This window comes from Oenanthe melanoleuca, chromosome 3 (genome assembly GCF_029582105.1).
Source record: "Oenanthe melanoleuca isolate GR-GAL-2019-014 chromosome 3, OMel1.0, whole genome shotgun sequence".
In the NCBI taxonomy this organism is placed as follows: domain Eukaryota; kingdom Metazoa; phylum Chordata; class Aves; order Passeriformes; family Muscicapidae; genus Oenanthe; species Oenanthe melanoleuca.
This window is the reverse complement of record NC_079336.1, coordinates 2,695,101-2,709,322: the sequence shown is the minus strand read 5'-3', so window position 1 is coordinate 2,709,322 and position 14,222 is coordinate 2,695,101. Positions and strand designations below refer to the sequence as shown.

Here is a 14,222-nt window from a genome sequence, read left to right as displayed (position 1 = left end):
ACATCCCTCTGGGTACCTGCAGCCACTCTGGGGTTCTTCAGGTGTGATTTATGGCAAAGCTGCACTGCCCAGCAGCACTTCCTGCAGAGCCTGGAATTTCAACCCAAATTTCAACTCAAACCTCCCTCTGCACAACTGTGGCCATGGGTCCTGGGGGAGCTGGGGCACAGCAGGGAGAAATCCCCTCTGCAGCCACCCCCATGTGACATCCAAGCCCTATGGAAATGGGAGGTTGGGAATTGAGGGACAAGGATAAGGGACATGAAATTCTGCTCCCTTGGGCAGAATCCCTGATGCTCCATTCCACAGCACCTGGAGGACACATCACAGGAATCTGTAGGGATTTGGGGAAGTCTGTCCCTCCCAGCCCTGAGAACATGAGATGGATGGGCTCCACACCTTTGCATGTGGCCACCCAAACTTCTGCCCTTCCTGGAGGCCCTGCATCCCAGAGGATGGCTTTCCCAGGAAAAGAACAGCATTTTAGAGAACCAAGAGGAGAAAAGAACCTGGTGGAAGGCCAGTGCTCAGTTCCTTGGATCAGCTCTTGGAGGGAATGATGCTCCCTTCCAGCACACTCAGCTGAGGAAAAGGGAAGGATGTACATCTCCAATTCCCCACCTGAGCACCTCCAGCTGCATGTCAGGAACAGCACTGGGATGCCAGGGCACTTTCCTACTCATCACAGCTGTGTCCAGCTCCTGTCAGCCTTCCCCACACACAAACCCAGTCCTCTTGCACCCACTGCAGAATCTGGATGGAAAGGGGGCTCATTTTGTGGTTTCAGCAGGCTCTTCAGGAAGTGCTGCTGGGCAGTGCAACTTTGCCATAAATCACACCTGAAGAACCCCAGAGTGGCTGCAGGTACCCAGAGGGATGTGCCTCGTTCTCCTGGAGCCATCCTCCTCCTCCCCACTCCAGTGCATCCACCACCCCTGAACCCTGCAAGGGTGCCAGGTCAGGAAATGTTCTGAAGAGCTGTTTTATTGTAGGAATTGAATGCATCTGTGATGAGCTGAGAACTGGAGGAAATTTTTTTGCTCAACTTCTTCGTTCCTCACTGATGCAAAAATGCAAATCTGAATACTTAAATTATTGCATCTGAAGTGAATTGATTTCAGCAATTCTTTCAGGACAGGGGAGGACTTGCAAAGAGAAGTTCAACATTTAAAACCCTTGATAACAGTATAGATCTGCATTTTCAAAGTAATTTTTTAGGGTTTTTGAACCCATTTCCTTTTGAAAATGTGTTCTTAAAAAAAAAAAAAAAATAAGAGAGAGACACATTCTTAAGTTTTAAAATCAATTTAAGTATTGGTGAGCTGTTAAAACACCTTGTTGCACCCACTGCAGAATCTGGATGGAAAGGGGCTCATTTTGTGGTTTCAGCAGGCTCTGCAGGAAGTGCTGCTGGGCAGTGCAGCTTTGCCATAAATCACACCTGAAGAACCCCAGAGTGGCTGCAGGTACCCAGAGGGATGTGCCTCGTTCTCCTGGAGCCATCCTCCTCCTCCCCAGGTGCATCCCAGCACCCCTGGGCCCTGGGAGAATGGGGAGGATGGCAATGCCAGCCTGTGCACCCTTCCTTGCCTCCCCTCCTTTGGGAACAGCATCCCTGCAGATCCCTCGGGGCGCTGGGAAGAGCCTCCATCACCCCCTAACCCACAGATGGTGGGGAGGGGAAATAGGGCAAGGAGGGGAGAGTGGATGGAGACAGAGAAAAGCCTGCTGGGCCTCTCCCCACGCTCAGGGGAGTGTGGATGGGGTGGGATGCTCCCACTTGCCTGCTCCCCACGCTGCTGCTCCTGGGGACTCGATCCGAGGACGCGCGAGCCGCTGGCCGAACCCATGACAGATGCTCCATGGGGCTCCCCAAATTTTTCTTTCAGGGGCTTCTGGCTTCCACCACATCCACACCATCCACCAGAGCAGCAGCTTTGCACCCCCAGATAGCAGGAGCAGCCTGGTTTTGCAAAGGCTTTTTAATGGGGTTGCTTTTTTTAATCAGGTCTTGGTGTCAGAACTGACTCTTTTCTCCCCCCCTAAGGATTCCTTGCTCTATTTTGATTATAAAAGTGATCACCTGGGAGGGGGTGGGAGTTGCACTTCCCAGACAACCTGGCCAATGAAAATAACAATGAGGAAGGCGAGAAACACAAAGAGAATCCAGACACAAACCCCAGCAAATGCCACAGGCCATTAACAGCTCTCCCTGAAAACAGTGAAAATGGCTGTGAATGGATTGTGCTTCCACTATTCAAACCACCAAATTTTAGGAAACAGCCCAACAAACTGGCTTTGCAACGACCTTTCCTTTGTGTGCCTAAAAAAAGACATTTTACTGATGAAATTCATCTTGTTCCAGCCAGCCCCATCCCTCTATGAACCTACTCAACCATAGCAGCGTGGTCTAACGAATTAAGACCTGGTCAGGGACTTGTGGGTGGCTCTGAGGAAGTGACTTTCTCATTTTGCAACAGCATGTTCAATTGAGAGACTGAAACTCCGTCCTGGGAGGGAAATGTTGTATAAGAAGCAGGATTTGTTTCTGCAGAGGCTTCCCATGGTGTGTGTGTAAGGAGCTGGCTCCTCTGGGGCGTTCTCAGTGTGTTTTCTGAAGCTGTTACAAACACAAGGCCCCCAAAAACCACCATGCACACTCTGTGGGTAATTGTGTGGCGTCATCTCTGCGTTCTAAGTGGCAGCAGGAGGTAAAAAGGATGCTTGGTGTCAGCCAGCTGGAGGCTGGGATGACCTCACATCGTTTACACTTCAGCTGCCCCCACTGAGCAGCACAAACACCAGCCAGCATCTGCACAAGATAAAGGTCACCCCACACTGGTGATGGTGTTTGCAGCAGGAAAAGCTTCACAGGGCTGAGGTCATGGCAGAAAACCTTCACCAGCCACAGGACACAAGGACAACAGGAGGGTGGCTGAGGACACCATGGTGTGTGGGGTGGGGGTGGCTGCTGCAGGGTGCACGTGGCTGGTGAAACATCTGGAAAGGTGGGAACCAGCCTTGGCTCTGCAGCTGTGCTCCTGGCAGAGGAACACAGAACCTCAGAAATGTCTAAATCACAGAATTCTAGGATTCCAGAATCCCAGAATTCCAGAATCATAGAACCATAGAATTCCAGAATCCCTAAATCCCAGATTTCCAGAATTCCAGAACCCCAGAATTTCAGAATCGCAGAATTACAGAATCCCAGAATCCCTAAATCCCAGATTTCAAGAATTCCAGAATCCCAGAATTTCAGAACCCCAGAATTATAGAATCCCAGAATCCCTAAATCCCAGATTTCAAGAATTCCAGAATCCCAGAATTTCAAAATCCCAGAATTATAGAATCCCAGAATCCCTAAATCCCAGATTTCAAGAATTTCAGAATTGCAGAATTCCAGAATCCCAGAATCTCTAAATCCCAGATTTCAAGAATTCCAGAATCCCAGAATTTCAGAACCCCAGAATTACAGAATCCCAGAGTCCCTAAATCCCAGATTTCAAGAATTCCAGAATCCCAGAATTCCAGAATGCCAGAATTTCAGAATCTCAGAATTATAGAATCCCAGAATCCCTAAATCCCAGATTTCTAGAATTATAGAATCCCAGAATCTCTAAATCCCAGATTTCTAGAATTCCAGAATCCCAGAATTCCAGAATGCCAGAATTTCAGAATCTCAGAATTATAGAATCCCAGAATCCCTAAATCCCAGATTTCTAGAATTATAGAATCCCAGAATCTCTAAATCCCAGATTTCTAGAATTCCAGAATCCCAGAATTTCAGAATCCCAGAATTATAGAATCCCAGAATCCCTAAATCCCAGATTTCTAGAATTACAGAATCCCAGAATCCTTAAATCCCAGATTTCTAGAATTCCAGATCCCAGAATTCCAGACTGCCAGAATTTCAGAACCCCTGAATTATAGAATCCCAGAATCTCTAAATCCCAGATTTCTAGAATTCCAGAATCCCAGAATCATAGAATCCCAGAATAGTTTGGGATTGGAAGGAACCTCTGGAGATCACCCAGTCCAACCCTCCTGCCAAGGCAGGGTCACCTGGAGCAGGTGACACAGGAACACATCCAGGTGTGTTTGGAATGTCTCCAGAGAGGGAACTCCACACCCTCCCTGGGCAGCTGTTCCAGTGCTCTGCCACCCTCAACAAAGAATTTCTTCACCATGGTTGAGGTGGAGCTTGTTGAGGTTTATTTTATGTCCATTTCTGCTCATCTGTGGTTGAGGAGAGCCTGTCCCCTGACACCCTGCCAGCCTGGGTGACACTGATGGCAACCAGGACAGACAGCCAGGTGTGCCTGCTCTTACAGACACAGAAATGAGGAAGCCCTTGCAGATTTGCCAAACTTCCCCCTTGCCAATTCACATTTTTCCTTCCCAGTTCTGCTCCAGCTGAGGGCAGGGATGGAGGTGGAGCTGCTCAGGTTTGGGGCTGGGGAAGAAGAGGACAGGGCCAGGTTAGCTGGAGTGCTTTGAGCTTTAGGACAGGGCCTCACCATTGGGTGGGTGACCTCTCTCTGCTAAATGAGCTTCACTTCCTACACCTATGAAAAGGGAAGTTGCTCTTTTAGAAAGCTGCTGAGGTGGGAAGGAGGAGCTAGCACGAGGTGCAGCACTGCAGTGGTGCCTGCCAGGTCATCCTGGGAACAGGGTGACATTGTGGCACTCCAGACAGAAACCTGCTTCTGACCTGAGGCACGTTCCCACTGCTGGCAGCAGGGAAACACAGCACTGCTCCCAGAGGTGGCCATAGTTCAGGCAGCTCAAAAGCAAGAATTAAAAATAAAAATGGCTGGATGTGGTGTGGTTTGCCTTCTGCACCTTTCTGGTATCTCCTGTGTGTCAGCTGGGGCACATCCCTTCATCCTTGGCCTCCTCTGTTTCCTCCAGCCTGGGGATCTGCTGGCCATGAGATGGAGCTTCTGGAGCCCAGCTGGCTTCCTCAGCCCAGGGATGCTCTCTGAAAGCAGCTGCAGGAGGGCCCTGAGAAAGCTTGTGAGAAAGGGCACTAAGAACAGAGAAAGTCTCTCACTTGCAGCTCCCAGCCACTCCTGATGGGCTCCATCTGTCCCTGTTCCCCCAGCCTCGAAGCACAGCCTGGATCTCACCCAGCCAGGCAGGGGCTTGCTGTGGTGGCTTCCACCCTGCTCTCATCCCATACATCAGCCCCCAGATGTTCTCCAGCCCCCTGCACCAGTGTGAAATCATGGAATTACAGAATCACAGAATAGGTTGGGTTGGAAGGGAAAATAAAGCTCCTCCAGTGCCACCCCTGCTGTGGGCAGGGACACCTTTCACTATCCCAGGTTGATCCAAACCCATCCAGCCTGGCCTTGGACACTTCCAGGGATCCAGGAGCAGTCACAGCTCTGGGAAACCTCTGCCAGGACATCCCCACCCTCACAGGGAACAATTCCTTCCCAATATCCCATCTAAACCTACTCTATCAGTTTGAAGGCATTCCTGGGAAATGAGGAAATCTCCCTCCAGATGACCCCAAAGCCCCCCAGGATGAGCCCACAGCCAGACTCCTGCAGTGGTGACCCCTGCACAGCCTCCTTCTGCAGCAATGCCCATCCCAGGGCATTTTATCCACTGCACACTGAACCAAAGGCATTGCTGTCGGGATTTCTGCTGCAGAGGTGACTCCAGCTCTGCTCTGAGCCCTCCAAGAAGGATGAAGGTACCTCTCCTCTCCCAGCTGGCCCCAGGACTTGTTCCCCATCCTGCTGCTGCAAAAGAACCTGGGCAGCTCATTTCCTCCTCACTGTTTTCATGGGCTGGCCAAGCTTCCCTCTTCCCTTTCAGGAATGAGTAGTCCCTTTACCATCAGAACCTCCCTGTTCCCACTCCTCTAGCAGATTAAAAACTTATTCACAGTGTCCTGCTGCTCCTGGAAGAGGTTGAAGTTTTATAACCAGCCCAGACTCCATTTTGAGAGTCCACTTTTGGAGCTCTCCCAGGACTTTTTGAAGCAGGCAGTATCAGTGTTCCTTTCCCACTCTTCAATATTTGGAGGCTGCACCCAAACCCCTGGTGGTCCCCAGAAGCTGTGGTGGCTCCTGGATTATATTTACCCATGTATGTTTATTATGTTTATTTAAAATCTATCCTGATTTCTCCTGTTGGATCTCAGCTTATCCCTTTTTTGCTGGTTTGAAGGAAATCAGAGGATTTTCCCTGATCCCATCCCTGTGTTTGGGGTGAAGGTGGGCTCACTCTTGTTTCACTATCATTATTTATTATCAAATCCCATTGGTTTTGCAGGGATATCTCCAGGGACTGAGATGAAAATGCAGATTTTGCCTGATGGCAACTGGGAGATATTCTGCCAGTAATTGCCACAAAGAGATTTTGTCTGGATCTCATGAGGAAAAGCATTTTTGGACAGAGAAAGTGACTCCTACCCAGACCAGCCCCCCCTGCCAGGCTTGTTCTACACTCAAACATGACTATTCTTGGCTGCTTGCAGCAGCCAATTCCTTGTCTCAATATTATTTTCTTTCTGATGTTCATAAAGAAAGAAGGAACCCAATACTTTTTAAACCCTTATCCAAAATTAGAAGATTAACTCGATTTTCAGAATTAAAATAATATCAAAACCTCCTTATGGTGCTCGAAGGAGACAGAAATGTGGCAGAACAGAGCCAAACCTCACAACCAGGTTTGTTACAGAAAGTTATTATTTATGGCACTGAAATTATGGGGCTGGTCCACTCTCAGGTTACCTCACATTTGATCTGGCTTGAATTTATTGCTTCAGAGCCAGAGGAAATCATATTTCCTAAAGTTTCTTGTTCTGCCAGTGTCCATCCTCTGCCTGGCATCAGCAATACTGCATTAAACAACCAGGATTTCTTCTCACCTGGTTGAGACCAGTCTTGTACAGAGTCCCACATTCACAATTCCCTTCCACTCACAGTTATTATTCCTTGGCAGACCACTCAGTGACTTTTAGAATGCTTTTTCCAACTTTTTCACCATAATTTTCAGGGATAAAAAAGCATTCCGTGGTAAATCACCACCTTTCAAAAGGTTCTGTCACAGAAACACCACGAATATTGGCACCTTCCACTGGAAAAAAAGAATAATGATCCTGCAAGTTTGCTGCACTAATGTCTCAAGCAGCTGTGCTCTTCTTCCTCTACTTCTAAAATGGTCAAGGCCAAATATGCAAGAAACAGCCAGGAAAAAAAAAGTTGAGATAAAAATCAGTTTAAAGCTTTTCTATCGATTTTTAGCACAACATCACTTCTCCCTCTTTCAATCCCCCATTTCAGGTGACACATTGATTTTTCCACAACCTCTATTCAAAACCCACTTCTCCCAAAGGCACATTTTGAGATGTTCTGCCCCAAATTTCACGGTTCCAGGTCGTTCACATAACCCTGGATGCCACCATGGCTCAGGTGTTGGGCGAGGACCTGCCTGGGCTGAAAGGAGTCTGGCAGTTCTCTGCACCAGGCTTTTTGTTGTGGTTTTCTTGGAGATTTCAGATTTCATGGAGCAGAGGGAGCTTCCATGAATAGGAAACAGCATCCTGTAGTAAATTGGGACCTTGGGGCCAAGCAGCTTTTACCTCTTGGCTGTAAAATCCCTTTATCAAGGGACAAAGAGTTTTTCACCAAACCTTCAACGAAAGAGTTTTCCACCCAACCTCCACCACCAAAATCATTCCTGATTCTGCCATCACCAAGCAGACCAGACACCAGACACTGAGTAATTTTTCATTCTTCTCTGCTCATTAAGCAGCAAAGAATTCATTTGTGAGCCACGTGTTTGTTATTTCTGCTGTGTCTCCTACGTGCCTGACACACAGGACCCCAGGGGTGCTGCTTGCTGCTTTTTGATCAGCAGCACATTCCAGAGGAGCAGAAATCAGTGAGATTGGGTTAAATCTGGAAAGTTATTTTGTGAGTATGTAAGTAAATAAACAGAGAGGGGAAAATGCAGGGGAATGATTTTGAAAAGCACATTTCAGTTCAGCTTTGCAGGATGCAGAAATGCAGGACTGGCACCACGAAGGTTGTTAATCTCAGAGATCCCCTAACTTGTACTTCAAAGCTTTCACTGATAAATTCTCACTGCTTCCCATCACTCTATCCCTGCTCTCCAAATCCCATAGCCTTAAAATGACTTTCTAATCAGCACCACTAATTTTCTTCACTGGAAGACTCACAACTGCCTGTCCTGCCCATGGTGGATGTGTCCAAGTGTCCAAGGACAGGGCTTGGAAAAACCTGGGACAGTAGAAGGTGTCCCTGCCCATGGCAGGGAGTTGGAATGAGCTGATCCTTAAGGTCCCTTCAGACACAAACCATTCCATGGTGGACAGCAAATTTATTCCCTCCCTCTTTGCTGTGTCTCCAGCAAATGAAGCAACAACATTTCTTGCAGTAATTTCACACAGTTCACACTTCCCACACCTTTGCTCAAGCGTGTCCCTCTCCTTCAGGCATTTATCACTGGGTTTGGAAGTTTGAATAGCCAAGGCCACAATGTTTTTGAAATTAAAACTGACCAGCATTAACAAAGACAAAATTGCTCTGTGAAACCACAGGACCATTGTTCTCCTGCTCAATTGCAGCTTTTTCTTGGAAAAAATTCTAATTGGAACCCATTTCTTTATTTCAACACAAGGAGCTGCTGTGGTTTGAGTTTGGATTTTGGTGGTGGGGGAGATATTTTTGGCTGGATGTTGTGATGGATTTAAACCTGGTATGGAAAACAGGCTGATCTGTGAGAGGCAAATATCTTGTCCAGCATGAAATACTGGAATTCTGGTTTACATTCCTATTTATTTTTAAGCAAGATCCATGGCTCTGCATAGTTGCTTTGTCCAGTGATGTCCAGTGGTGCAACTGCTCCTTCCACAAGCAGCATCAGGACCCTGGTGCTGTAATTTGTTGTCAAGACCTCTGCAAGGGGGAATTTAATCCTTTTCTACCCCCTTCAGCTACTTCTAAACTTGCAATGTGGAGTCAGCCTAATGAAAAAAGCTGACTTGAACCACATGGAATTAAGACATGGATGGAAACTTTGGGGTGAGGATTCCAGCAGGATTTAGCCCCAGGTGTCCTGAAAGATTTTTTTTTTGTCCCTGATAGAAGCCCTGCAGGAAATTATTGGCTGCAAGGGAACTCACCCACATGGAGGCAATGCTTGGTTGCCTCCAGAGGCTGGTGAACCGTGGAGGAGCAGTGAGGAAACAACTTTTCAAATTTTTTTTAACACAGATGGAATGGAAAGAATGAGGGGAAGGAAGGATGGTGAATAATGATGAAGTAACAGCGTGCCCAGGAGCTCCTGCTCTGCTCAGCACAGCCCTGTGAAATCCATCCATGTGAATCCTCCCTTTCCACACCTCCCTGAGATGACAGAAAAACCTGGTTCTGAAAATGTCCTCAAGGCCTTTGTGGATGCTGATGTGCCCATCAAGGTGCCACAGAGAATTAAAGGTTGTGAGGTCAGTCAGGAAGAAAGAGGCAAAGCAGAAATAAAGGAGCTGAAAGTGTTTGAAAGGGAATGGGATGCCCATCCTGGGACACTGTGGGTTTAGTTAAGAGGAGCAGGGAGCACACCATGCCCAGGGCATTACAGCATCCCAGAACACCCCACACTGATTAAACAGAACGTGGGAATTCATTGGAAAAGAAGATGAAGAATAATCAGCAGCGCCTTTGCAAAATTTTCACGTAAAATACGCCTTGTGTCTTTCCTCCTCCACCAGAAAATTCAGGTTTTGGATCCTTTCCAATCCTCATGGGGCAGCAATAGCCCTGTATTAGCAGAACAAAAACAAGAATGGGCCAGAAGGTTTTTTTCACTGACTTTTGGGCACCAGTATAATGGAAATGCTGCAGGAAGTCTGGCAGAAGAAAGCAGAATATGAACAAGAAATCACAAGCTCTGCAGCCTTCAAATCTTCTGATCAAAATGACTTAAACCTTGACAGAATTACTGACTGAGCATGCTAATGAGGCTGCCTGGGCTGCCCTGCAGCTGTCCTTTTGTTATTCCTCATTTCCATCTGCCTCCTCCATCTCCAAGCCAGGACCATGTGCATGTGCTCTGCATGAAGCAGGAGCCCTCACTGCTGGCAGTGTCCTGGTTTTGCACTGCTAAAGATCCAAAATCAATTAAATATCAGAGCAGCCCATCATGAAATAGCTCCAAATCATGAGTGGGGTAAGTAAAGCACTTTGAAGAGCTTCAGTGGGGCATCATCAGCCACAAAACCCCAAGGAAACACCTGAGGAGGTCTGAGATGCAAATTCCCCACAACACAGCAAGTGCTATTCCCTCCCAGAAGTGCCACAGGTATCCTGAAATATCCATGCTCCACCTTAGAGCTCTGGAATTTTGAGCCTGATCTAAATTTTAATCAGGAATTAAAGTTATAGGCTAAGAGCAGATCCTGGGGAGTGACCAGGGTAGAAGCAGTAAGTTCACTCTTCTTATAGGTCTGTTGGAGATTTCCAATTTTGCCAGAATTTTTGTCCACAACCAGCAGTGGTTTTACCAGCTTCAGTGGAAGAGCAGGTTAAAGCAAAATATTGCATCCAGTGAGACCTCATTTAAACCATCTGTGGGGTGGAAGAAAGCAAAAGCTCTCAAAAATCCCAAATGTGCATCTCTACAAATGGAGAATTAAAGATTTGACCTTTCCCTGCACTCTGCAGCACCCAAAGATTGCTGATTCCACCTCATCTCAGCTTCAGAAATGGATCCCTGATTTCACTTTCTCCTCATTTCACTCTCATTTCCAAGAAATTGAGTTGGGTGAAACTCATTCACTCCTGCCTGTCATCTACTTTTCATTGTTTTTAAGAGAAAGGTCCACGTGTTACTGAGAGAGAACCACTGGGTGAGCATCAGTCCCACCTCAGAGCACTCCCAATCCCAGCACTGGGAGGCTGCCAGAAGGAAAGACAGACACATCCTGGTCCACAGCAGCAGGCTGGCTCACTGGATGTTCCACAGTAATCCTAAAGGCCATAATGATCACTGGTCCATAGATGGGCCAAATATTTAAATTCCCTAAGGAAACACACCCAGTGGAGCACCAGGCAGCAAACAGGCAGCAGGAAGGAAGGAAAACTGCTGGAAAATCATTTGCACTTACCTTGAAGAGTCCTGTGTGCAGATTAAATCATATCCCACTCAATCTCAGCTGTCCAGCAGAATTGAAAAACCCCTTCCAGACCATCAGCTTGGGACCATCAGCTCCTTTGGATGAGTTGCAAACTTTGGAGCGTGCAGAGAGAGAAAACCTTAATTCTCCTTGGTGCTGAGTTGCTGTTGGTGGTTTCCTGTTGCCAACAGCTGAATGACAAGTGGAGCTGGTTTGCTGCACTTGCAGCAGTGTGACCACACTTCTCACACACTGCCAATATTAGATTGGGGTCTACCTTAGAAGAACCCACAAAGGCTCCTCAGGCTCAAAGAAGTCTGAGGAGCAAACAGGGCCCTGAATTAAGGCTGGGGTGAGGTGAAAGTCATCCCCTGGAGCCTCAGAGTATAAAGCTGGTCTAAAAATGGGAGGAGAGCTGTGGGTCTGGGGTTGTGTAAATCGGCCCATTCACAGCTCGGAGCAGTGGAAGGGGTGGGGTTATTTATTGCGGGCACTTGGCTCTCAGAGAGCTTATCAGCAGTCAGGTTCGAGCCTGAGAAGTTGCTTTTTTTGTAATCAGCTGGGTTACGGGGCTGTAACCTCGCTCACTTTCCATCTGAGGTTCTGTTTCTGCTTCAGAGCTCACCTAAAGACTCTGGCCATGTTCTTCCTCCTTTCTTCAAAGAGTACAAGGCAGCTGATGCCATTTAGGGCATGGGGGGAAGAGCACAGGAGACAGCTGACAGCACATCCTGCTATCTCTTTATCACTTGAGTGTAAGATATATATATTTTTTTCAATTAACTGCTCGTGTTACTGCACAGAGCTTTGCTGTGCTGAGCACCCAGAGCCCATCTGGAGCTGCCCTGGGTGGGGCCCAGCTCAAATCTCACTGCTCTGGGGGATTCCAGTGCCTTCCACTCCCAGGGGTCTTTGGGCACCACAGAATCACAAACTGGTTTGGGTGGGAAGGGAAAATAAAGCTCATCCATTTCCATCCCCTGCCATGGGCAGGGACACCTTCCACCATCCCAGGCTGCTCCAAACCCATCCAGCCTGGCCTTGGACACTTCCAGGGATCCAGGGGCAGCCACAGCTTCTCTGGGCACCCTGTGCCAGGGCCTGCCCATCCTCAGAGCCAAGAATTCCTTCCCAATATCCCATCTAGAATTGTCCTCTTTCAACTTAAAGCCATTCCCTGTGTCCTGTCCCTCCATCCCTTGTCCCCAGTCCCTCTCCAGCTCTCCTGGAGCCCCTTCAGGCTCTGCAAGGGGCTCTGAGCTCTCCCTGGATCCTTCTCTGCTCCAGGTGAGCACCCCCAGCTCTCCCAGCCTGGCTCCAGCCCTTGGAACATCTCCATGGTCTCCTCTGGAATCACTCCAGAAGCTCCAGGTCCTTCCTATTTTTGCTGTGCAATGCTGTGGAGCTCCATCATCCTCATTTCCACTCTCAGCCCCAAGGTTCCAGACCCACCAACCCATCTGAAGGCCAGGAAGATGGTGAGCATCACCTCCTGATCCTGCTGGATTCTGGATAAAGCACATCGAGAAAAGGAGAAAGGAAAACCCTCCAGAACCTCATCAAACAGCACAGCAGGGATCCTGGCTGAGCAAAGGGATGTTTATCAGCTTTTTATTTGAGATTAGGCATGAAAATATTATTTAAGAGAGGGTTGGATCTTCACTCTTGGTCCTGCAGTTTCAAGGATCACCACTGGCTGAGATAACACTCTTCTTCTGATGGTTTCTGCAGGAGAGGTTGTCTGGAGGCAAATTCCAAAGTGTGGCTCTCTCTGGAATAGTGGACATCAGGAGTGTTGCAAACATTTGATTTTATGGCTCATCCATCACAGCAAAGCAGAGGACAAAACACAATCCAAGTGCTGTTCACATTTTAATGTCCCCAAAAGAGTCAGTTTGGTTTAGAAGCAGAAAGAGAAATTCCAACAGCTGGGGTGAAAGAAAAAAAAATATAAAAATCCAATTATTGTTCTTTCATTTTATTGTCCTGGGTTGAGGAGATTGTCCAGATTCTGTTTGTCAAGCCACCAGTTGCTGAAAATCAGTTACAAATCCAGGGAATTTCACCCAGCTTTTGCTGCAGGAAGTGATTTGGGGTGACAAGGGAGGGAAGCTGCAGCCTGGACTCCACCCTTCATTCACCCCAATTTAAAGCTAGAGTCTGGATGGGCTTTTCTTACCTTCCTCTTCCTCACAAAGCCCAGGAAAGAAGTTCAGGGCAATCACAGCATTTTTAAAGACTCTTCCAGTCCTTTGGGTTTTGGTGGTGAAGCTTTGCTGGGTGGACAGGTAAGACTGGAGGAGGAATTTTTATTCACTAGCACTTCTGGAGTTAATTTACAACAAATATTTTGAGTGAAAGTGGAACTGAAATTCCTTTTTTCCAGCAAAGAAGAGAAGTGTAAAAACATATATTGATCCTGAGATTTTAATGCTTTTTATTTTTATGGATTGCTGCAGTGAATTGGGTTGGCTTGTTTGTCAAAGGAATGCTGTTACAAATCAGTCAAAATCTTTGGAAAGGGTCTTGATTTTATTTGGAAACTATTTCTAGTTCTTCAGGTCTTGGGAAATTTTTTTTTTAATTGAGGGAAGAACAATTCACTAATTTAATACACACATTTACAGAGCTAGCTGTGGAATCACCAAATGGAAACTTTTACCTTTGAGAAATAACCAAATGGGCTGAAAATTCCCACCATGACTTTGGTAGGATTTTAGGCACAGTTATCCTTTGTTTGGTTTTGAGAAACCCACAGAGAAAATAAAGCAGATACCCCCAAGGAAAGAGCCTGATCTGGGGGAAGGTGTCCCTGCCCATGGCAAGGGACTGGAATTAGATGATTTTTAATGTCCCTTCCAACCCAAACCAGTCCATGGCTCTGTGCAGACTGAGCCAGGACAGGTCCCAGTGCTGCATGGGGATGAGCACAGGTGAGCACAAGTGACCCCTGCAGCCCTGGGGACACAGGGGACAGATCACCTGGAGCCTGCTGCCCTCTGCAGGAGCCTCTGCCACCTTCCCAGGTTGGTTTGCTCCCAGGTGATCCTCCAGAGGATTTTCCTGG

General features: G+C 47.5%; 1 protein-coding gene across 1 annotated transcript in view; it reads right to left on the bottom strand.

The window, feature by feature from the left end:
* The window catches only part of BLK (BLK proto-oncogene, Src family tyrosine kinase), a 49,040-nt gene extending 37,477 nt beyond the window's left edge, over window positions 1-11,563 (bottom strand). Inside the window, exon 1 of the mRNA XM_056486847.1 lies at window positions 11,147-11,563. The gene's annotated coding sequence lies outside the window, so the exon portion shown is untranslated. The remainder of the gene's footprint in view (window positions 1-11,146) is intronic.
* Between the last annotated feature and the right edge of the window lie 2,659 nt (window positions 11,564-14,222).